At 37.6% G+C, this 23,494-nt stretch overlaps 1 protein-coding gene across 8 annotated transcripts in view; it reads left to right on the top strand.

The window, feature by feature from the left end:
- The window catches only part of kiaa1217 (KIAA1217 ortholog), a 159,260-nt gene that overhangs the window by 60,850 nt on the left and 74,916 nt on the right, over positions 1 to 23,494 (top strand). The window contains exon 1 of one of the 8 annotated variants that reach the window (XM_077244391.1): positions 12,120 to 12,212. The exons of the other annotated variants lie outside the window; for them this stretch is intronic. The gene's annotated coding sequence lies outside the window, so the exon portion shown is untranslated. Of the gene's footprint in view, positions 1 to 12,119; positions 12,213 to 23,494 lie in introns of those variants that run through there. 8 annotated transcript variants of the gene reach the window in all.

Genomic DNA, 23,494 nt, shown 5'->3' with positions numbered 1-23,494 from the left:
ATGCTCAAACAGCAACATTACACACTGAAGAAAGTTAAAAATGGAAAAAAGAATAATAAGCCCTGTTTAAAAGGATAGTTCCAACCAGTTTATTGACTTACATCTCTCTTTTCCTCACACAATGCTATCTTATAATTTCAAAAGACTTCATAAAATAATAATTAAAAAAAACACTCAGCAAGGACATTACATTGATCAAAAGAATCGACAGTAAAGACTTTATAATGTTCTAATCAGATTTCTATTTAAAATAAATGCTGTTCTTTTGAACAATATATCAAAGAATCCTAAAATCCTGTTTTCAGCATTAATAATTATAATATACAATTATATAATATATGTACTACTTCTTTCATGATCACAACAGAATAATCCCATAATTTTTGGTGAAAGTGTCAGACAGGGACAAGTTCTTGTAATTAAGAGAAATCTAAGTCATTGCAATGGAGACGGAAGCCAGTGGAAGTGATATAAAGATAATTACAAGTGGGACTAGATTAATGAACACTGCTCATTAACCCTTAATCCTCTCTGATTAAAAAGTGAGACACACTTAATCCAGAATTGTCTAAATCGAAGATAACTGTGCTGGAAAAATCCAGCATTGCTTGTCATCAGCATAAGGTACTGTATATAATGCATGCTGGGACCAGCATGGTATGCCAGTTACTGATTTGCTTGTCACCATCATGGCAAGCGGAGGTGCTGGTGGACCAGAAAAGCATGGTTTCTGGTTTATGCTGAATTTTTCAGCAGGGAAGGCACTCAATTTACTGTATTTTTTTTTTTCATTCATGTCTTTCCAAACCTGAATGACTTATTCTGTGGAATATAAATGCAGATTGTATGCTTATGCTTCCTTTGCATGGAAAAGAGCAGCATGAACGTTCTTCAAAACATCTTACTTTGTGTTCCACAGAAAAAAAGAAAGCAATATGGGTTTGAAACAACATGAGGGTGAATATATGATAATAATAAAAAAATATTTTGGGTGTAGACTGCCAGGCAACCAAGCAAGAAGGTTTTTTTTTGTTGTTGTTGTTTTTTTACAAATGAGAATTATTGTGCTTTTTATTTAAGCATATTTTTAAGGTGTTCGAAAGATAGAAAGCAGGCATGGAGGGACATGGATCCTATTTGCTCGGCCCAGATTTGTTGTACCCAAATTACTCTCTTAATTTAGGTATTTTGTGCTTGGAAGCCACTACATTAATCTCGGACCAGCAGACTATTATTCCTTCTGACAGATGGAGTGCTCTGTTTGTGAAAAACTGAATTCATGTGGGCAGAAGTTGATCCACAGGTCACCGACCAGCTCAGCTAATGAAAAGTGCCTGAGTGCTTTAACTTAATGGCCAATGGAATCTGGTAATTGTTCACTGTTTGGCAGGAAGGATCGAAAAGGGGAGGTAGAGAAAGAAAGGAAAGGTTTATCATTCAGTGTTGCAAGATATTCTAGTCTCCTAAAGCATTTGAGGATAGTTAATGTCAGGAGAGGGAGTAGCACTTAGATACTTTTCCTTACTTCAGGAATTTTCCAGAATCCTTTCTGCTGATCTCATAGGCTGATCGCCATTGCGGCTGCAAAAAATGGCTTACATGATACAGTCGCCAGTAACCCGAACCTGAGATCAATGAAATCTGGAAGAAAAGGGGAGGAAGAAACGCTTTCAACAATGCCCACCTTTGACAAATTTTATTTAGGTCACTGACTGTATGATTTTCTTTATTCTGTGGAACATGAAAGGAGAAGTTTAGCAGAATGTCTGCTTTTTCTGTCTTTGCATTGTAAAGAGGAGCATGAACATTCTTCAATGTTCAAAACGTCTTATTTTGGATTTCACATAAACCCCATTAGGCTGCATATATAATAAAAAAAAATAGCCCTAAATTGTCAGGTAACCAAGCAAGCGAGCTTGTATTTGAAAAATGAGAATTACCATGCTTCGTGTCCAAAACCTGAGGTTAATTAAATCTGGAAGAAAAAGTGAGGGCGAGACCTATTCAACAATGTCCACCTTAGACAAACGTTGTATTAGGTCACTAGGCAAGAACCAACAAGTTGTGTGTATTAGCACGAGTATATTGACATTTGAGGCAGTTTGTGTTGATTCATGGTGTAGCTCTACACGGTTTAGATGTCACAAAGTGTCTAGGGTGATGTGAGTCAGAGAAAGAGCTAAAGAGGGGGAAGGAGAAGAGCTACAGTCAACACACCTGGTTTTGTTGTTACTGTTTATCTGAGCTGGATCCATGCCCTGAGGCTCATCACGCGTGAAGCCTGCAGACGTTAAGTGTTATTGCTAAAGAACTTTGTAGTTGATTTACACACTAACAGATATGGTCATATTCTGTTAAGTGCCTTTTCATGATATGTCCAAGTTGTCATAGGGGAGCCATAAGATATGTAGCTCTCCGAAGCAGAAATCAATAAAAAACATGCACAACCTATAGGAGTTTGTCTGAGATGCTGGTAAAGCTTGAAGTTGTTGATTCGAGCAGAAAAAAAACACTCTTGTGTGCACTGTAGAACTAATAAAATATGATACTTTGATGGTGCTTTTTTGTCCTTTTTGGACCTTGACAGCTCCAGTCCTCATCCACTTACATTGTAAGAAAGAGGACGGGATATTCTTTCAAAAGACTGCTTTTTTTTGTTTGTTTAAAAAAAGAAAGAAAGTTCTACAGATTTGGAATGAAAAATTTTGAATAATGATGACGAAATTTTTTAATTTAGGTGAACTACTAATTTAATGATGATTAAATGTCGTCTCTTTGTTCCGTGTTTATACAAAGGCAATTAGTTTGGACAAACCTATTCTGTGGTTTAACCTCTTAGCCTTTCAGTTCATACACACATATACATAGATTCACACTCCTCTATCACTATCATGTGTTGTACTGTTGTAGTATTTATTCATATCTTGATTTAGCTTTTTCTTGTAATTTTTTCATTTTAATTTGAGTATAATGTGCTTTTGTCATCTTTTTAATTTAAATTGATTTAAAATGTAATTATTTTTTAAATTTATCTTTAATTTCATTTTATTTTTTAGTAATTTTACTACATTAAAGGTGCTGTATGTAACTTTTTGACTGTACTAAATCATAAAAATACCATGTTTGCAGAGATTTAGAAAACATGCTAAGTTCACATATACTTGTTTCTCTGAAAAACAATGCTACATCCAGTTATTTTACTTTGAAATGTGTTTTCCGTGTCGGAATGTCTGTTTTTGTTTCGGTCTGTGTGATCTCATCTCACCCACTGCCAATTTACCCAATTTTATTGCGACACCCTATAGATGGATTAGACCATCTTGTCAGAGTTTTCTTGACTCCTGACAAGACATGAAGTTATTTTATCTTTGTTTTCACTAGATCTGCAATGGCAGGATTAGACAAAAATGGTTCCTTCCTTCCATTGTGACTATTCCTGGATGGGAATCCAGTCTTTGTTTCCCAGCTGTGAGCATTTTATTTAAAGTAACACAGTAGGGGAATTCCTGTGAAAGTTCATCTGCTTGCATCATTACTTACAATATAAGTTAAAGTGACCAAGACGTCTCTCTGATATATCTAATAGGGATGCATAAGCTGATAATTATTTACTTTCATGTCATGGTTGATGACAAATGGTCGATATTTTATACTATTTTGCCAAAATAAATTTAAAATAAAAGCAGCCATTGTTTAACTGAATGTGGCCATGACCATCACATAAACATAATGTACAGTATGAAAAATGGATATTCATTTTGAGATTTACTAAAGATTACATAATAGCATTGCTGCCTGGTTAGTAAATAAGTCACACTTTAAACTTTTTGTGAAATGTTTTGCTTGAAAGGTTTGTTTGTGCAATGTTTATTTAATGTATGTGCAATGCAATGACATTCATACATTCAAAGTGTAGCTGAATTCTCCAATTGCAGAAGTCTAATTGGAGATCTAATGTTTTCTGCCCCAGTTTCTACAGAGGTCTTATGAGACTATATAAGCTCTGACAGGTTTGAGCCCCACACATGCAGCTCTGACAGAAAATAATATCTTTTTAACCATAAACTGGTGCAATGGATGGACTGTTCCTCACATTCCTCCAGTGCTTGTCGTCTTCTTTTTGTTCTGTTGCTGTTTCTTCTGTCTTTCCCTTTTCGTTCGCCTTTCCGCTCACGCTGTTTGTTTCAGGTTGCCTTTTTTCTTGTTTGTCTGTCTCTCTAGCTTTCTCCACATCTTCTCCTCTTTTTTCTCCTCCATCCCATGCCCTCTTCTCTCTGAACAGGTTGTGCTCTGGTTTCAACAGTGCTGATTAAAAGTAGCGTCTCTGTTTGAAGTCTATTCAGCAAGCTGTGTGTGGTTGCTTATTAGGGTCAGCCAAGAGGGTTAGACACACACACACACACACACACACACACACACACACACACACACACACACACACACACACACACACACACACACACACACACACAGAGATAATGAATACCATCTCCTAAAGACCTAAAGAGACTCCTTGTTTCAAGAAAAGTCTGGTTAAGCAAGGATGAAAAGATGAAGGGATTTCCTGAAATGTTGGCACCGAGTGTAGGTTGTGTGCGCACACTCTTTCTTTTCCTCTTTTTTCTTCTCTGTTCGCTCCATTCTGATGCAGAATCTAATGGGTAGACAAGCACCTGATACAAGAGAGACCAGTGAAATAGAAACAAGAGGAAATGAAGTGAGAAAAGGGAGGAGGTTTTAAAGGTGAGAGGCAAAGCATTGTATGCATGCTTTGAATTTCAAAAGCCATGAAAAAGATTCAGAGTTTCCTTCGAGTTCATTTACAACTTTGTACTCTTCTCTATTTTAAGGAATTTCAGCTAATGATAATAAATAAAGCAGGTCTTGTTGTAGATGTGGCTTATTGGTTTCGCACCAGACACATTGAGCCCTGGTGCTCATGTGGGAGATAAGGTTTGAATCCTTTTTTTGTTGTGCCCCAATCCCATTCTCTCTTTCGTTCCCTAATAATTTTCTCTCTTATCTATTTTCTTATTATTCATACTAAATCATATCACACATATGAACATATCACACATCGTATTATGCTTACTAAATAGAAAAGTGACAAAAGCCTTATATTTCACTTCCTGGATGCTGATCAATAGGCTACGGCTGTCAATTGCAGTTGCAGGGTGTTACATTGAAGGTAACAAAATGGCATATATTTGAAAATGACTGAAATTGCTTATGGCATATTTAACGGTTTTAGTGTAAGCTGTTTCATAAAACAGTGAGGCATTTGAGTTCTCTCTTCAAAAAACTGCACCAGTGTCCAGCAACAAACCAATACCCTTATTTCTGTTTATTCTGGCTATTTTCTGTTTAAATCGTAAAATGTAATTAAAATTAAAACTGAATTAAAACTGAATGAATTAAAACTAAATCCATAAAATGATGCCATGATGGGAACCCCTTTCTATTTATAAGTTTCTGTATTTAAGTATTCTTTGAGTCCCCCTGTAGTAAATAATTGTATCCCTTAAAACTCATCTTTGATCACCAAAATGCAGATTTATTTCCAAATTCTTCATGCCTTAAAATAGCTTGAATGTAAATCTACACCCTCATTTAGTATACGTAGTTCTATGAATATGTTAGGGTTTGGGTAGGTGAAAGGAGCGAGGACTCAAGTGCAGGACAATCGGCATTTATTAAGTAAAAAATGAAAACTAAAACAAACAAAAACTACTCCGTTGGGGAAACAAGATAGCAGCAAGACTTTCCAACTGGACTTGGCAGGAACAAGAAACATGAGAGTACCTTATAGACAACGAACCAGCACATGACTGAAAACACAAGGAGAATAAACAGGGAAGCAAACAAAAGAGGGTAACAAGGGAGGACAGGGGGGGCAAATGAATAAATAATCAAGTAACAAGATGGGAGGGGCTAGATAATCGACAGGAGAGCACATGGCACAAGGAAACATGACAAGCCATGTGCTCACACCAAACATGACAAAAACACAAGCACATGGTTAGTAAAACAAACCACAAGCCATGTGCTAACACAAAATGAGACATGCACACTCATGCCAGTGAGAACACTCATAAGCCACGTGTTCACACAAAACATGACAACATGAAAGCACACATCTAGTGTAAAACACAAGCTGTGTGCTACACAGTACAAGACAAAACAGGAGTGTCAGGGCTTTGTCACAAAACCAAGAAATAGACTAGACAGAAGTGACAGAACCCTGACAGAATATGCAAATTAGCCCCGCCTCCACTCACTCACACCAGCTCAGAGATCCCATCGCTGACAATCACACGTTGACCTGATTGGTAGCTTGTGCAAGGTAGCTTGTGACGTCAGAAACACCAATTTCAAACCGAGTTTTTGAGACTGTCTTTGGTTCACGGCAGTTTTAAAGAGAAATACTCAGCAATGCTGTTGACTTATAAATTTGCGCATGGTTTATCTTAAAGCATATGAAAAACACCACATATACGTACATGTAAACAACATGAAAAGCTTGATTTTGCCACAGGGGGACTTTAAGTGACTTTAAGTAATTTTTTCTTCGTCTAAAATATACTTTTAGGATTTTAAGTACACTGGTGCACATTCAATAAAATTTAGGTCACTTCTTTTTTTCAAAAGGGATGTGCTGACAAGCACCTGTTGAAAGATGATGCGATGTTAGCACAATCCGTAAAATGATGATTATAGTGGTTATAAGATGGTACCTGATGTTGATTGGCAAATTTCATGCCTTGCCTGAGGGTTATTTTTCTGGCCGCAGTTGCATAGCACTTTGATTTACTGAAGAACCAAGCAGAGCCGATATACGTCGTAAGAAATAGATTCATGCTGCTGTAAATCAGCATGTGCTCGTCTAAAGCTCTCCAACATCTATTGAGCCGGTGACTGAAACATCAACAATTGTCTCCATAAAAGGTACTGAAAGATGTGTGTTTGGGTGATCGGATGAGGAATCTTTACTTGTTGAGACAGATATTGTTTTGCTGGCCTGGCTTAACTGTGTGTGTGTGTGTGTGTGTGTGTGTGTGTGTGTGTGTGTGTGTGTGTGTGTGTGTGTGTGTGTGTGTGTGTGTGTGTGTGTGTGTGTGTGTGTGTGTGTGTGTGTGTGTGTGTGTGCAAAATGCTCAAAAGCGTCTTACCCGTTAAATCTTCCATGTACAGTACATGTATACATTTAAAGAAAATTCACACATGTGGAACCTTCTCCTTTATCACACATTCACATCAGACACATGATGTCCATAAAAAATGTCAATTTGTATAAAAGTCACTGATTATAACAGCTCCTACTTGTCCACTATTGTCTAGTGTGTGTGCAGAGCAGAGATGAGTTAGTTTCTCATTTTAGGTTCACAAGCAAGTAACTGCCTCTGTGCATATTATAATTTGATAAACGTCCTCATAATCAGACTCAGGAAATAGAATGAGTTCAGCCATTATGATATCATCAGTCAGACAGCCAGACCAATCATCTCATCTCGTCTGACTCTGAATTCCTTCAGGCTCACCGAGAGACAGAGGATCATGGAATGTTGAGCATAATTAAAGGAAAAACTCAAAATTGCAGAGTTATAGTTAATCTGAGGCCTTCCTGGTACTGCGATCATATCTCATCATTTCAAAAGCTGTCATTGTCTGTGTTTTTTGTTTCTCTTTTCTGTCAGCTCATGAACTTTTGTAGCCTGCAAATGTTTTTTAATTTTATTGCATGCTCAGTGGCTTGGAAATTATGGAAATGGAGTTCATCTGAATTTGTTTCCATGTGACTAAGATCGATGTAAATGTTTGAACAGCCCTCACATCACAAGCTGGTTCGCCTCTGTTTCCTTGGGTGCCTGGATACTTTTACTGATTTAAAGTATGGCTGTATATTAAGTAAGAAATAATGGACGACGGGCCGTTGAATTATTAGAAAATAATGCACACCCGAGGTGCTAATGCTGCCATGAGTGGCGTTACACCTGGGGTGTCTATTATTTTCTAATGATTCAACTGACCGGATTCAATTATTCCACTTATTCTATGGTTACCACACCTCAGGACAGTGTTCGGATAGTGTTTTTCAAGATATTTGTCAGGTTTTTGTCCTTAAAACGCTCTTGTGTGTAGGACTAATTTCTTAAACATCTAATCCCAAGCCTCCATTGCTAATTCCAAAGTGTAATTTTAGAGCTAGTAACTGTAGACAAACTGTAAGTTTCTCTGCTTCAAGAACAGCGCCGTTATTACCTCGCTAGTGAGAAATGTCATGTAGCTTTTAAGTTGCTAAACTATTTTATTGATAAAACACGTTTCTGTGCGAGTGCGTGTCCGTACTGTATGTGTGTGTGTGCGTTTGAGTGCGTGAGAAAGCGGGAGAAAGAGAGTATGTGCTTTCCGTACGTAATATAAAATAATTTTGTGGAAAAAAAACAATAAAACAAATAATTTGTCATTTTTATCCTATTGTTTTCCATATTTTTGATATAATTTGGCGAAGTGATTTGGACATGTAACGTGGTCAAGACCTGCCTGGAACTACTTTAGCAGTGCGTTCCGCTGAAAATAATTGCACGCCTTAGAATGTTCGTCAACCAATCAGATTCAAGCATTCAAAAGCCCCGTTGAATAAATAAACGTAATTCTCTTCACTCCTTTTCTTTATCATATCTTTATCTCTTTCACAGTCTTTCATAATGTTCTATATTGTGTTTCATCTCACTCCCTTGCACACATATTGGGGTCAGAAGGTCATGTTAGTCATTGGACACATAATTACTGAGATTTTACTAAGGTACAGTATGCAGTATCTTTATTTTATTTCACCTCCCACATTCTTTAAGGAGGTGGTAAAGCGCATTTTTTCGAAGGCTTGATTGTGTTTGTGGGGTGCACTGTGACGTGTTCATGCTTTGTTTTTTTAAAATTGCATTATTTTTCATATATTTTACCTTTATTCTATACTGCTCTGTCCCTCCTTGTAAAAACGGTCTTATGGTTTCCGGGTTCTATGAAGCCAGTCCCTTAAAACTACGCAATGGGCTCAGATTGGTTAGCTGGCCCAGTGTGTTGTGATTCGCTAACCGTCTAGTGCACGTTTTCCGGAAATGTCACGCCCCGTACCTTTACCGGTATTTTGCTATGGTAGTTTGTGCTTTGTTGTATTATAAACAATGGCGACAATAAAACCAATCGGACCCGGGGAAACGTTAGTGAAGATGATCGAGCAGAACCTGTTCAAGAACGGCTGTTAAACGACGTTTCAGAAAGGTTTGTTTTTTGTTGTTCTCTCATTACTTTTTAGATACACTGTTATTTAATTGTACTAATTATTAAGGAATTACAAAAAAAAAAAGCTTCATAAACAAGAATTTCATATAATTGTTCTAACAAATTATACTACAGTCCTCAAAGGGATTTTTTTGAGTAAAGACTGCGGATCTATAGTGATTGTTTCTGACTGTATGGCACGGTTACTTTTGTATTTTTAGAACGATTGTAGACAAATATAGGACAGATATTTCTTTATTATTAAAGAAATAATAATAAAAAGTATGCCTTTTTATTAAAAAAAATCATTTAATTTATTTTTTAATTAATTAATTCATATTTACAGCTCTCTGCAAGTACATGTTCTTGAGTACCACAGAAACAACCTTCAGCTACAAAGCTAATATTTTTCCAAGTTCGCTGGGTTTGGATTGTTTATAGGTGAGTTCTCTCTCTAGCGTGAGGTGTGTTTTATGCATGATGAGGATGATGTGAAGTAAGTTGGGTGAGAGAATGAGAGGTATATTAGCTGTATATTAACAGCAACATGTTCCTTGAATAACATTGTTGATCCTGGAACAACATTCCAATCAACCAGTCAGATTTGAGGGACAATTTTACAGTTTATGTCAAGTTTAGGCTTACAACCAGGGCTTCTACATCAGTGTTATCATTTCCATCTGATTTTAGGGATTGCTCATGGGTTAGGTTTAGGGGTAGAGATAGGGTTAGGATTACATTTTTGGAAAGGAATGCTGTTCCAAGATCAACAAAATATGTTGACCCAGGAATGCATCTACTCAGCAAAATCAGGAAGCCATTAGCTGTCATCGTCTGTGCACATTTACACATTTGTTTTTATCAGTAGATACTGATTCATCTTATCCCTCTTGCTGACGGTTTGTGCTTCTAAACCATATTAATTTATCATGACACCCCATGGTTTATTTTGGACAGAAAAGTACTGTAGGAAATTATGGAGTATGGATGTATGTTGGGTGTGTGTGTTTCTGGAGTGGGTCAGACTGGAATTTCTTTTTAATTTATCTATTTTTATTACATTTTATTATTTTTACTGTAGCTCACAAAACACTCATTGTGTTTGTTGTGTTTGCAGAAGCACACAAGCATACCCTATACACACAAGTGTCTCTTGACATCCACATGACTGTGTGTGTGTGTGTGTGTGTGTGTGTGTGTGTGTGTGTGTGTGTGTGTGTGTGTGTGTGTGTGTGTGTGTGTGTGTGTGTGTGTGTGTGTGTGTGTGTGTGTATGTGTGTGTGTGTGTGTAAGTGTTTGGGGGGAGGGTTATGTGAGTCAGCGTCTCGTGAGTATTGTAACTTTGATAACCAAGGACAGTTATGTCTTTTCCACCATTTACCATTCTCATATCATCCTTATTCACTCCTCCCTTCTTTCATTACATCTGTGACTAAAGGCTGGAATACACTACACAACTTTTGTTCAGATTTTTGCCCCGATTTGCAGTCTGGACTTGTCCACAATAGTTGCAGAAAATCTGTGCCAGTCTGCTGCCTACAATTGTACTTTTGGTATACTAAATTGATAGACTTAAAGTCTGCTAATTTGGAACAACTAATTTTGTAATTAATGCACTTTAGTTATCCGGAAATAGTGCTGAGGTCCAACTAAAGATATACTTAAGTGTATTTGATTGTGCTCAAATAGATACACTTTAATCTTGCATTGAAAGACATTATACAGTGACCATTCTATCCTTACTAATAGTGATATTAAAACACGTTTTAGGCTTAATATTAAGAAATGTGCATTGTGCATTAAAGAAGCACTCCAAATAAAGTTTAATTCTAATGTTTATATCAACAAGTTTCAAGCGATATATCAGTAAATATGTTAATGGATTTGTGGTATACGGGTATTTTGGCCAAAATTTTATTTTCTTGCTGTTTCAGACCGAAAATGTTCATTTGCCAAAATTTCGGTGTATCACTAGTATTGTGCTTGGCAACATGTTAACAGAAAACTATCGAAATCAATTGCAGGTCATGCCTCTTATGCTATTTATGCAGCACATTGAGATATATAGAGCGATCCAGGTCACTTATGATGTTCCATAACAGTTAGAAAACTGTCTTAGAAAACAGCTCCCTATGTTGACAGTGTGCAAGACTCAGTAGGTTTTAGGACAGATCTGCTGTGTGTTTTGAAGATGTTCTGTTGTGATCTGGCTTTGATTCTAACAGCAAACTGAGGGATTTTGAGAGGAAGCTCTAAATTCTCAGACGCGTACACACATGGCCCTCAAGTTTGTGTCGCAGGGGGCTCCGTTGCAGGAAGCCCTCCACATGTTTTGTTTTAGCTTAAGAGATTCTCACTCACTCTCTCTCTCTCTCTCTCTCTCTCTCTCTCTCTCTCTCTCTCTCTCTCTCTCTCTCTCTCTCTCTCTCTCTCTCCACTCTTCATCAGTGGCTCTTTCTTTCTCTCTGTCACACACCTCTTTTCTTTTCTTCTCTGAGTTCTTCATTCCCTTTTTTCTTCTTGCAATGAGGTGATCCAAGCTCAAGTGAGTGCCAAGAGAGTTACAAAAAACTGCATTCATCGCAACACACAATCGAAAACATACAGACACACACACACACACACACACTCACACAACACGTCCTGTCTAAACAATGCTCCTTGGCTGAATCTGGGTGAGTGATTTGAGTTGGTGTAAAGGGACAGCACAGGAAGTGTCAGCAAGAGAGAGAGGGTTTGGAGGGTCAGAGAGAGAGAGAGAGAGAGAGAGAGAGAGAGAGAGAGAGAGAGAGAGAGAGTTTGAGCAGCCCTAGAACAAGAAAAAAAGTTTCCCTGCTGCCACCGCAGCAGTGCAAGCAGAGCTGGTCTCATTTGCTCCCTTGTTCACGCTTCGGCTGTTGTTTGGATGTATGATCCTGTACAGAGCAAATAGGGTGAGTAACACACCCTCTCTATTTCTCTTTCTCCATACTTAAAGAGCTGTGAAGGGATATTAGAAATGTCTCCTCTGTAGCACATTAAAAAACTTTTTTTGACTAACTTTTATTGAGACATGTTTAGAGTGCAATTAAAACTCAAATGCCAAATCCACAGCCAGACCTCTGCATCTTTAGTGCCATTTTTATTACTTTTACAATTCAGCAAGTTTATAGTCTTCCTTCCCTTGCATTTATTCATTCCATTTGATAGTCTATGTTTCTCATATTTTATCGTTATTTAAGGGAATGCTTTGGGGGCATATTGAGGGGCTCTGAAACATTTGATATGCGTCATGGTAGTTTGTCATCATGATCAAGTCATTTTGTAGATCATTCTTGGACATAATAAAACTTTGTTTAGGTGTGAAACTTATTTTATGCACTATGTGCCTTCAATACTTTCTCCTTCAAAAAGTAAAGTTTAGCTTTGACCAAACATGGCAATATTGCGGTTTTTATGTTTACTTGGAAACTAACGTCTCATCTGTCATTGAGCGCTCTATCTATCATTGTGCAACCACAGAACTGTGCTTTTACAGCATGCACATAAATATACAAACACATTGTTTGTGACAACACATTCCCTTTGAGAATTCCCTCTTACCACTGTTGGCGTTCCATTGTAACCCATCATTGGCCTTCATGATTATTTAAAAGTCTTTCTGTAGATTTGTAAACATGTTTTATGCCTTTATCTACTGAGATCCCGTTCCATGCCTGTCAGTTGCAAATTTTTCAGATGGCGTTGACTTTATTTATAATCAAGTGAAATCTGAACTCATTTTCATTGGTTTCAGAGTTATGTCAGCAACCAGAATTCCTCTGGGTTGTGACAACTTTTCCAAGTTTCTCCTTCCATGCTGTTTAAGTAGATTTGCATCTGGAGGTCTTGGGCCGCATCCCATGCGTGTCTGGAAGGAATATCAAAGCTTTTCTCTCATGGTTGTTTATCCAGATATGCTGGATATCAATTTTTCAGGACAATTCAGTAGTGCTGATAGCTGCAACTTGAGTTTTATGATGCGAAAGCTTCTGGATTTGTGTTGAGCATGTGTGTGTGCGTGTGTGTGTGTGTGTCTCAGGATTCAGAAGCCAGGAAATGAGGCTAGTGTAATAGACTCTTAACTGTTGGGCAGAGGATGTTACTTATTTGGCACTTCGAGTTATTTGAGTTTTCATGTCCTTGCAGCAGGCTGCTAAAGCAAGCACTCAACCAGAAAATGTTCTTCTGCTCACTTCACTTGAAGGTCATTACATTTTGTATTCTTGATTTCGTTTTGTATTTTCCAACCCAGCTATCTTGTTCTAAAGTGGTATAACTTATCATTATGGTCAAGTTCAGTTGCTTTTATGACTAGTATTTTGGTGATAATATTGTCAATGATTAGTCTGGGTTTCCCCATGCTCCCTTCCCGCAGCGCGATTTTATTCACGCTGAAAGGCAGTATGGATACCATGGTCCAGATTTTCGCCTCATCTAGGGAACCAATCACAGAACGGGGAGGGAGCAGCAAGACGATGACGACATCTATTCGACAGACCGAAGCAGTTTGTTTATTTCTATGGATTCAACATGGCAGCAGACGCGAAGCTACCTTTTGATGCAGCCTTAGATATTGTTCTAAGTAGTTTAGAATGCAAGTTTATTTTGAAAAAAGAGCAGCTTTTGCACAAACGGCAATAGTCGCTGAACGTCATTGTTTACACAAAAATATCTTACCCCTCGTCTTCTTCCTTGTCTAATTTCTGTCGCTCTACATACGTCATCTGGTATAATTGAAACGATTGGCTATGAGCTACGTACAGGCGCATTTGATAGACATTCTTAGCACCCAATAAACGGCGCCGGGCATTCGTAAACCACGCCTCAAATACTAGAATATGTACATGTGGTTCCCAGACCCAAGTCTCAACGAGAATTGGGTCTGGCGTTAGCCAGGCTAGTCAATGATTACCTTTAGTGCCAAAAGGATAAGTTCTACCTTCAGATTTTTAAATGCATTTTAAATGCAGATTTTTAAAGGGTGTTGATTTGTGGGTCCACTAGGTGATTATTATGGGATCGTATTGTCCTAGCAGGGAGCTGATGAAGTTCCCCTGTCAAAATACCATCTTAGACCAGCAGGTTTATTCTCGCTTGCTGCTGATGTAACTAGATGCCTTGCAGTTCTGTTCTTTTTTAATATTGCTGTGAGTCTGGAGCCTGAGGCCCTGGAGAGTGAACGTGCCATACCATACAAGCCAGACTATCAATATGTAGTATATTCTGGCCAAGAATAACAGGACATGTCCAGCTGTCTGATAAACATGTAATAGTTTGTGTTTTTAATGTGATGTGTAGGGTAAATCTGATATCAAAGTACTACCACAATAATAGACTGATGCAGAGGCTGATACAGTCATCTATGGGCAAGGAAGAACTCAATATCTTGGTTTCCATCCATATATTTTTATGTAAATTGTGGGATAACACATACTGTAGAAAGTCTAATACAGAAACACCAACCTGTCAATAAAATTACCAAAATATGCATAAAAAACACATATGCCTGCTTGAGGTGGATGAACATTTTATTCAGTTAGAAAACCTGCACATAAAATAAAATGGAAACACATTTACAGAATAAAATCTTAAATAAGTCATGTGACTGAATAATTTGCATCAATTACCCTGGTTTGGTTGTCTTGAACACATGAGATGGAAATGTTACTTTTTGGCTGCAGTGTTTCACATAAATTAAATTGGCAGCTTGGATGTGAATGGAGCAATTATAGCAGCCTGGTAAACTTTTATGAACTGATAAAAACATCTAGACTCCAAAAAGCTGCCCAGTGGACAGCCAGACACATTAGAAATTGTGAATTTTGCCAACTCTTTTTTTTTTTTTTTTTTTTTTTTAGAACTAATTTTGTATCAGGCTGTCAACTGAAACTAATACCATGGAAACATGCCGCAGTGATGCTAACACTAATTGTATGAAATGGCCTGCAACATACTAGTCATGTGTGCTGACACAATCTAAAAATGTTGTTTTGGAGCCATTTTATCCTAAGTTTTCCATTGCTTCCAGGAAGGCCTCTCACTGTGTGTGTGCCCACCCTCACAATAGTCAGCAATCTTTGATAATAAGAAAATAAGAGGCAAGAAAGTGATGTCATGGTGAAAATTGCTGGACCATCTGCGAGAGCCAGATGAAACAGCTGCCTCAAATGAGATGGACTTAACCTTTTACTCCCAGTGCTTATTTTCCTTACGCATATGCTCTTACATTCGGCATTTGATATCAGCGTGTTTCCTCTGTTCTTGAGCTCTGAACGACTGCACCTGTAGCACCATCTCAGAGGAGTCTTTATTCATGGGTTCTTCATTAAATATTAATCCTGTCTGAGAGCACATGCCCCTTTTACACAAGCCTGGCTGAGAGATACGAACTAATCGCTAATTGAATCGCCCTCATTTAACAAACTTCCTCTAAGGTTCTTCAACACTTATCTAATCCTGCTCTCCTTCGAAATGGGAAAGTATTTTCTAATCGGACAGTAAAAAGACTAATCTTTTTCCCTTTGATGAAAACCCTGCAAGTGTTTAGACTTTAATAAACACATCTAGGGGTAACTAAATTCTTTCCAGAACTCACGGTTTCACAGACAAGGCTTAAGCCTAGTCCCAGACTAAAATGCATGTTTGATTTGTCTTAACTGAAAGCAACTTGCACTGACAAATGACGGACTTTTGACTTAAGCTCGGCGTCTTCTAAGCCCCCCACCCCCCCCCCCCCCCCCCCCCTGCCTCGGACCTTTTTTCCCCCCGCTACCACGCCCCTGCCTGTAATCATGTTTTTCCATTGAGACTTTGTTGAAAATATTACATACTTAAACTAAATTCTGAATCTTGACGAAGGTGGGAAAGTGACAGCTCACCACTGCTATTACCTCACAGTGTGGTGAGGAAAAAGGCAACCCACAACTTACATAAGCCTGACCTGCTTACTCACTTGGCCTGTGTCGGGGTTTTTAAGGCCCTTTTTTATAGTTTGCCACATAAAGAAGGGAATGTTGGATGAATGGATGGTCTTTGTTTTTGCTCTTTTATGATCTGAATGGTCCAGAATGGTGATCATACATCAGCCGTCCATGGTTTGTCTGTATGCTTGCTGTGAGATTGATTATCCCGTGTAGTAAAACGCAATTCCCTGTTGCGACATGGAATATCGAGAGTATAAAGGCAAATCCTGAGGGACTGGGGTTATTATCTGCTTATTTGTTCAGTTTAACAGCTCACATAAATATAAACAATACTGCGGTTGCTAGTTATCTTGCTTCTTCAAAAACGCATATGGGATAATGTACAGGGATAAAGGCCGGTCATTATCGCAAAATAAATGTGAAAATAAATGATTAGGATTCTGATGCAATGCAGTTGAATAAATACATGGAATTAAATATTGATACGAGTTACTATTTTATGTGAGAGGAGAGACTAGCACTGCTATGTTGGATATTGGTTGCCTAGGATATAGTCATTATACAGTTTAGCAAAAATATTTGACTCAGAATACTGTCATTGACCAATCAGAATCAAGTATTCCAGAGAGCAAAATAATAAGTACTTAAATGGCAACACATGATCAAGGATCTTAAGCAATGATTCGTCATAGCTGAATAAACACAGTAGTTTTCAAAATGTGTTTTGGAAGATGTTGCTGAGGCATCTGCAGACAAATGCTTTACAAGTACATTTGAATTTCTATTCAATGTATTGTTATACTAATATACAGTTACATTTCTTTTGGCTTTAGTACAATGACAAATTAATAACCTCCGTTTTTTTCAATTTAGGAAACAATTTTTTTTACAATTTAGGAAACAAGTTGTCTTTAATATACGAAACACTAAAAAGTCTGAAAACCACTGACTTAAACATTGAAATATACAGTCAGCATTTTCTTTGAAGCATCAAACCACGGTCTTCTGAGACCTACGTATATGAGCCCTCCTCTCTGCACCGAACACATCCCCGCGGGTAATGCATGAGGAAGTCTATACTATTTTATGACTACTACAGATTAGCCTGTAACCCACAGACACCCCCATTGCCATGGGAACCACTGAGGCAATAAAGAGCAGATCACCTACAAATGGCACCAAGCCTGAAAGAAAGGCAGTGGATATTTCACTGAGGCTCATACTGTATCACTGCAGCCTAAGACAGATTTGACAAAAACTTTGGTGCATAACTCACCCTGCATCGTTTGTGCTACGGATATGAATGATGCCTCAAAACATGTGTCTTGCTGAGTTAGAGGTGTGCTATTACTTTTATGTGATTGGACAGGAATTTGGCCTAGCAAATGATGGATTTGTGGAAATATCCCATAGATGTACATTGAAGGAGTCATCCATGGTATATCTATAGTCTAGTATATCATACCTGCATGAGCTTGCGTTTATTTGATTTAAAAAAAATACAGTAAAAATGAATATTGTGAAATATTATTACAATTTAAATTGACTGTTTTCTATTTTAATATATTGTAAAATGTACTTTATACCTGTGATGGATTTTTTAGCAGCAATTTTGTGCTCAAAAAACCTTTCTTATTATTCCTTCTTATTAACAATGTTGACAGCAGTTGATGAGTGATGCATTTTTTCAATATTATTTGATGAACAGAAAGAACAGCATTTATTTGCTTGCTGTAAAAATCTTTTTGTAACATTATAAATGTCTTTACTGTGACTTTTAATTTAATGCATCCTTGCTGAATAAAAGTGTTAATTTCTTTAAAACAAATCTTACTGACCTCAAAATTTTGAATATTATTTTATATTATATTATATCAAACACCTACATAAATACCAGCAAAAAGTCCTTGAAATCATTCCCTGTCTCCTCTAAGGAAATACTTCCTTCCACAAAAAAAGTCATTTTTTCCATAATTTCTGAGGGTTTATGGAACATTCGTATAATCCCTAAGAGTGTCCCCACTTTCATCTTATAATTACAGATTCATCAGCCATGTGCTTTTCATCCCAGCTGGACATAAGCGTGTGTGTGTGTGTGCATGCGTGCGTGCGTGCGTGCGTGCGTGTGTGTGTGTGTGAGAGAGAGAGAGAGAGAGAGAGAGAGAGAGAGAGTAAATGAGTGTAAATGTTGAGTGGTTAATTATGTTTGGTCTTTAGTGAGTCTTTGGGTATTAAACTTGGCTAATCTTAATAAAAATGGATGAAATCCCTCTAACAGCAAACAGTCAGGACCTTTTTTCACGCTTTTATGTCATCTCACTTTGTCTCTGTCTCTCGTTCTTTTTTTCCTCATTTATCTGCTCTAACCATATGCTAATAACGTCTTATCTTTCTCCGCTTTAAAATCAGCTGTTAGCACGAATGTACAAAATTGCACTGCACGGATTGGTCTTAATTCAACAAATGAATTTTGGATGTCTGCATTGAGGGCAATTTCACTGGAAAAAGCTTACTGGCTGCTAGGAAGGGTGTGATTTGGTTTATATGTGAATAAGGTCTATTTGGCTGTGGTTACACGATTTTTCGTTTTCATGCAACTGGAATGTGTCTGGGCCGTAAATATGTTTGCAGGCAGTTGAATGAACTAGGTGAAACTTGACATGAATGGATAGATTAATGCATCTGGCCAGTAACATCACTATGAGACGCTGAAGAGAAGGAATCCAAATTCACTTTAAAGTAACATCTTTATTATCATCATGAACTCTAGTCTCTCTTTTGGTGCTCTTTTATGTTCTGATAAGTGAGTCTAGCTAGATGAAGTGGAATAAAGAAAGGCACTTTGGGTTTGTTTATGCAGTGACTAAACCTCCTCCTCTGGAAATATAACAGACTTTAGTTATGGGCAGACCAAAAAAAATTAGGGATGCATGATATATTGGTCGGTTAGGCCAATTTTTTTTTGTAAATATTTGTTCTTAGTATTTCTTAGTATTATCGTCTAATATATATCCATTTTGTATTTGGGAATGTTAAATATTTAATTGTTCATGGTCATTTATTTAGACCTATGTTAAAAATAGCATAGAATTTTAATATTGATATATGCCAGTTTTAATATAATTAATGCAGTTTTAATGTTTTAATATAACTTTAATAAAGTATATAGTTTTAATTCCAGAAAAATCATATTTACTACTTGGTAATTTGTATAAAATGTATTTTATAAATAGTATGTATTGGATATTGGCTATACAATGAAAATAATTAGCAAATCAGATTTTAATATCGGGGCATAAATTTGATAAAGTTTTAAGTGTTGTGTGTTACGTCTTTCTCTTAAAGGCGCACCGAAGTTCCTTCGAACACGCAGCTTTGTATGATGCGTTGACGTAATTTCCACTGAAACAGGAAGCTAAGGCGTCAAGTCAAGTCAACTCATCCTCATTTATATAGCGCTTTTAACAATGTAGATTGTTTCAAAGCAGCTTTACAGAGATAAACATATAATTTAAGGTAACATAGATTGGTTTGGTTTTATAGTGGTTCTTGAAAAATGTTTTTTCCAGCTAAAGTTAGTTTTGATTGATTCACTTCCGTCTAAATGATCATTTGTTATTAAATTAGGGGCCGCTAAGACGACACCGTTCTCTCTAAACAGACTTTAAACGTGAACCTGTGATCGACGCTGATGGCGTTCACATGCGCATTAAGAATTGATTCTATAGTTATGTGCGTTTGAATATATGTGCGCAGGTTTGTAATTCCTTACAAACCATGCCTAAACAAACTACTTGTCTATAAATTTTGAGGCCGAATTTTATTTTATCTTATCACTTTGGGTAGGTACGCGAACCGAAAAATTCCACAACGCTTTATCTGTAGAGTGGTATAGGGATCCTCCATAGGGAGAGGCTAGTTGGCACTTCAGCACTGCATTGTCATCAGGTCCAGGCGAAAGTCCTTCGTCAGATCTGGAAACGGCCTGGATCCGGCAGGCTGTGGGAAAACCTCGGGATAAACAAAGACACTAAAATTAGCGTAGATGCCATTCTTCTTATGATGTAACGAGTACATCAGGATTTAAGGGAAGTGTTCCCAGTTCCGGCTGACCTAATCTAAGCAACCTAATATTGAATTATAGAAGTCTATAGAGTGTTATGTGAATGCTAGGTCAAAGAGATGTTTTTTTTTTGCCTAGCTTTGAACTGACAGACTGTGTCTGCTTCCCGGACAATGTTAGGAAGATTGTTCCAAAGTTTTGGTGCTAAATAGGAAAAGGATCTACCGCCAGCAGTCGATTTAGATATTCTAGGTATTATCAACTGGCCGGAGTTTTGAGATCGCAATAGACGTGAAGGACTATAATGCGTTAAGAGCTCGCTCAAGTACTGGGGAGCTAAACCATTTAGTGCTTTGTAAGTAATCAGCAATATTTTAAAATTTATACGATGTTTAATAGGGAGCCAATGCAGTGTTGACAGAACCGGGCTAATATGGTTGTACTTCCTGGTTCTGGTAAGAACTCTAGCCGCTGCATTTTGAACTAGCTGTAGTTTGTTTATTAACCGTGCAGGGCAACCACCTAGTAGAGCATTACAATAATCTAGCCTTGATGTCATGAACTCATGAACTAGTTGTTCCGCATTTGTCAATGAGAGCATATGACGTAATTTAGATATATTTTTAAGATGGAAAAATGCGGTTTTACAGACACTAGACACGTGACTTTCAAATGAAAGATTGATATCAAAGAGCACACCCAGGTTCCTAACTGACGACGAAGACTTAACAGAGAAGCCATCAAGTGTTAGACGGTATTCTAGGTTATTACGTGTGGAAGTTTTTTGAAAAATAATTAGAATCTATGTTTTTTCAGAATTTAGTAGTAGGAAATTACTAGTGATATAAATTTTTGATATCAACTATGCATTCGGATAATTTTGTGAATTGGTGAGTTTCGTTAGGTTCGGAAGAAATATAGAGCTGAGTATCATCAGCATAACAGTGAAAGCTAATTCCATGTTTCCTAATGATATCTCCTAAAGGTAGCATGTACAGAGTGAACAGCAGCGGTCCTAGTACTGAGCCTTGTGGTACGCCATACTGAACTTGTGATCGATAAGACATCTCTTCATTTACTGCTACAAACTGATAGCGGTCAGATAAATATGATTTAAACCATGCTAATGCAATTCCACTAATGCCAACATAGTTTTCTAGTCTATTTAAGAGAATGTTGTGGTCAATGGTGACAAATGCAGCACTAAGATCAAGTAACACTAATAGAGAGATACAACCACGATCGGAAGATAAGAGCAAATCATTTGTGACTCTAATGAGAGCTGTCTCAGTGTTATGGTGCGGTCTAAATCCTGACTGGAAATCCTCGCAGATACCATTTCTTTCAAGAAAGGAACGTGTGACATACAGAATGGCTCCTCCCCCTTTTCCAATAGCCAATAGCGTTTAGTTTACCTCACAGACTGCAATTCGTACTTGACAGCACCATGGAAGTAGCCTGGCAAGCCAGACCTATCAAGATGTTAGGTCTGGGAACTCACAATTGGCATACCTCAATCCGAGGGGCGGGATAAACAGTTGTCCTTCAAATTCCCTCTGCACGCAATAGGACAGCGCTACAACCAACCAGAGCAACGGACGGCTGTGGCTGAGTCCCATGCGTTTTCCCACCAGCGGATAGTTGATAGGCCTATATTAAACTTTTGCCGTATCCGGTCGTCAAAACTCCGAACACATCTTAATTTTTTTAAGAATGACTTAAGTGACGTTCTCTTAACTCCAAGTCATCCAGAGTCGCGGACAAAGCCGATTCGAAAGACCGCTGTTCGCCAGCAGCATCTTCTTTGTTTTCAAGTAGCAGATCACCTATGGAAATCAATCACGTGGAACCTTCACAACTCTGCCGTCATTATGTTAAGCCAGCCCACCAACTCTATACACGATGTGATTGGCCTGACCAGAGTTTGGTTTTTCCAGCTCGAATGCCAACGGAGAGTTGCTAGACCACACTTTGCTCCCAAATATTTTTTGCTGCCGCTAGGGTGCATCTATATTTCTAGGCTACCATGGAAGTGAAACCGAGCGCTGATGATACGTTGGATTCAGTAGTAGGTGTGAATAAATTCTAGCCATTTCTTTCTTAACCAACGTATAGTTGGAAAATGGAATAAAACTCAAGCATTTGAGCAACCGAACACACATCTCCAACCCATATTGCTCTGTGACGTGTCAATGGTCGCTTTGGTGGTATTTATAGCATAGGGGGCGGGACGCTTTAGAATCTAGAGAGCATTTGATTGGACAGAAGATGTGATGAGTATCTGAAGTCTGCAGTGATCTAATAATCCGTAATCCATTTTAGTAAAAGTTGTAAGGTTTGAATGCTTATATCTCCTAAATGCAAATTTTGTAATTGTTTTGGAACACACCAGCTTATTCATTACCTTAAATATTCATACTAAAAGCTAAAAAGCTTACATTTTGATTTCAAGGGGCTTTAAAACTAAAGCTTCTACAATTGTTCTTTGCAGCATTATTTGTTCTTTGTGGAACCCAAAATGATTCTTCTATCTTTCCATGCATTAAGAACTTATTCATTTGTAATTGTAACCTTTAGTTTAGAGAATGTTGGATATAAGTGTAACATTGTGTGGTTGTTTCAAGGAAGTGCACGAAGTTGAGGAGTTGGGTTGTAATGTAAATCGTCATTACAATTAGTAAATCAGTAAAATCCACTGCAATGTAAACGCAGTAGAATTAGAGTAACAACTACACAATCACATTAACAAACAATATACGACAAAGGAACTAAGGAAACTAAGTGTATATATGTAATGTCCAGTAAGAGCGGTGCATATAAAGAATATAATAGAAGCGTAACCCTGACAATAACAGGAGAGCAAAAACAAGTATAAAACTATATATAAATAACTGTTGCAATAACCAGTCACAAACCAGCACGAGAATCATAGATCACTTTTGTGGATAGGACATTTAAGGAAAAAAAAATATGTAGACACATTTTCTGTCTTAACACTAAAACCATTCCCTTTCTCCATCTGTTGTTCATCAGATTTGCAGGTAGAGTTTTACAATGTGTTGTGATTTGACTCTGATAGGGCGGATGATGGGAAAAAGTTTCAGTATAAGGGAGAACATCTTTCCCACACCTCTCCCTTGTCCACCCCATTCTTTTACACATGCTGCACTTGTCATTTTGCACGTTGAGAGCTTTTCCTGGCAGCTGC

The sequence above is a fragment of the Siphateles boraxobius genome, unplaced genomic scaffold (genome assembly GCF_051911475.1).
Source record: "Siphateles boraxobius isolate OS27281-9 unplaced genomic scaffold, OSU_SipBor_1 26, whole genome shotgun sequence".
NCBI lineage: Eukaryota > Metazoa > Chordata > Actinopteri > Cypriniformes > Leuciscidae > Siphateles > Siphateles boraxobius.
This window is presented reverse-complemented; position numbering and strand designations above follow the sequence as displayed.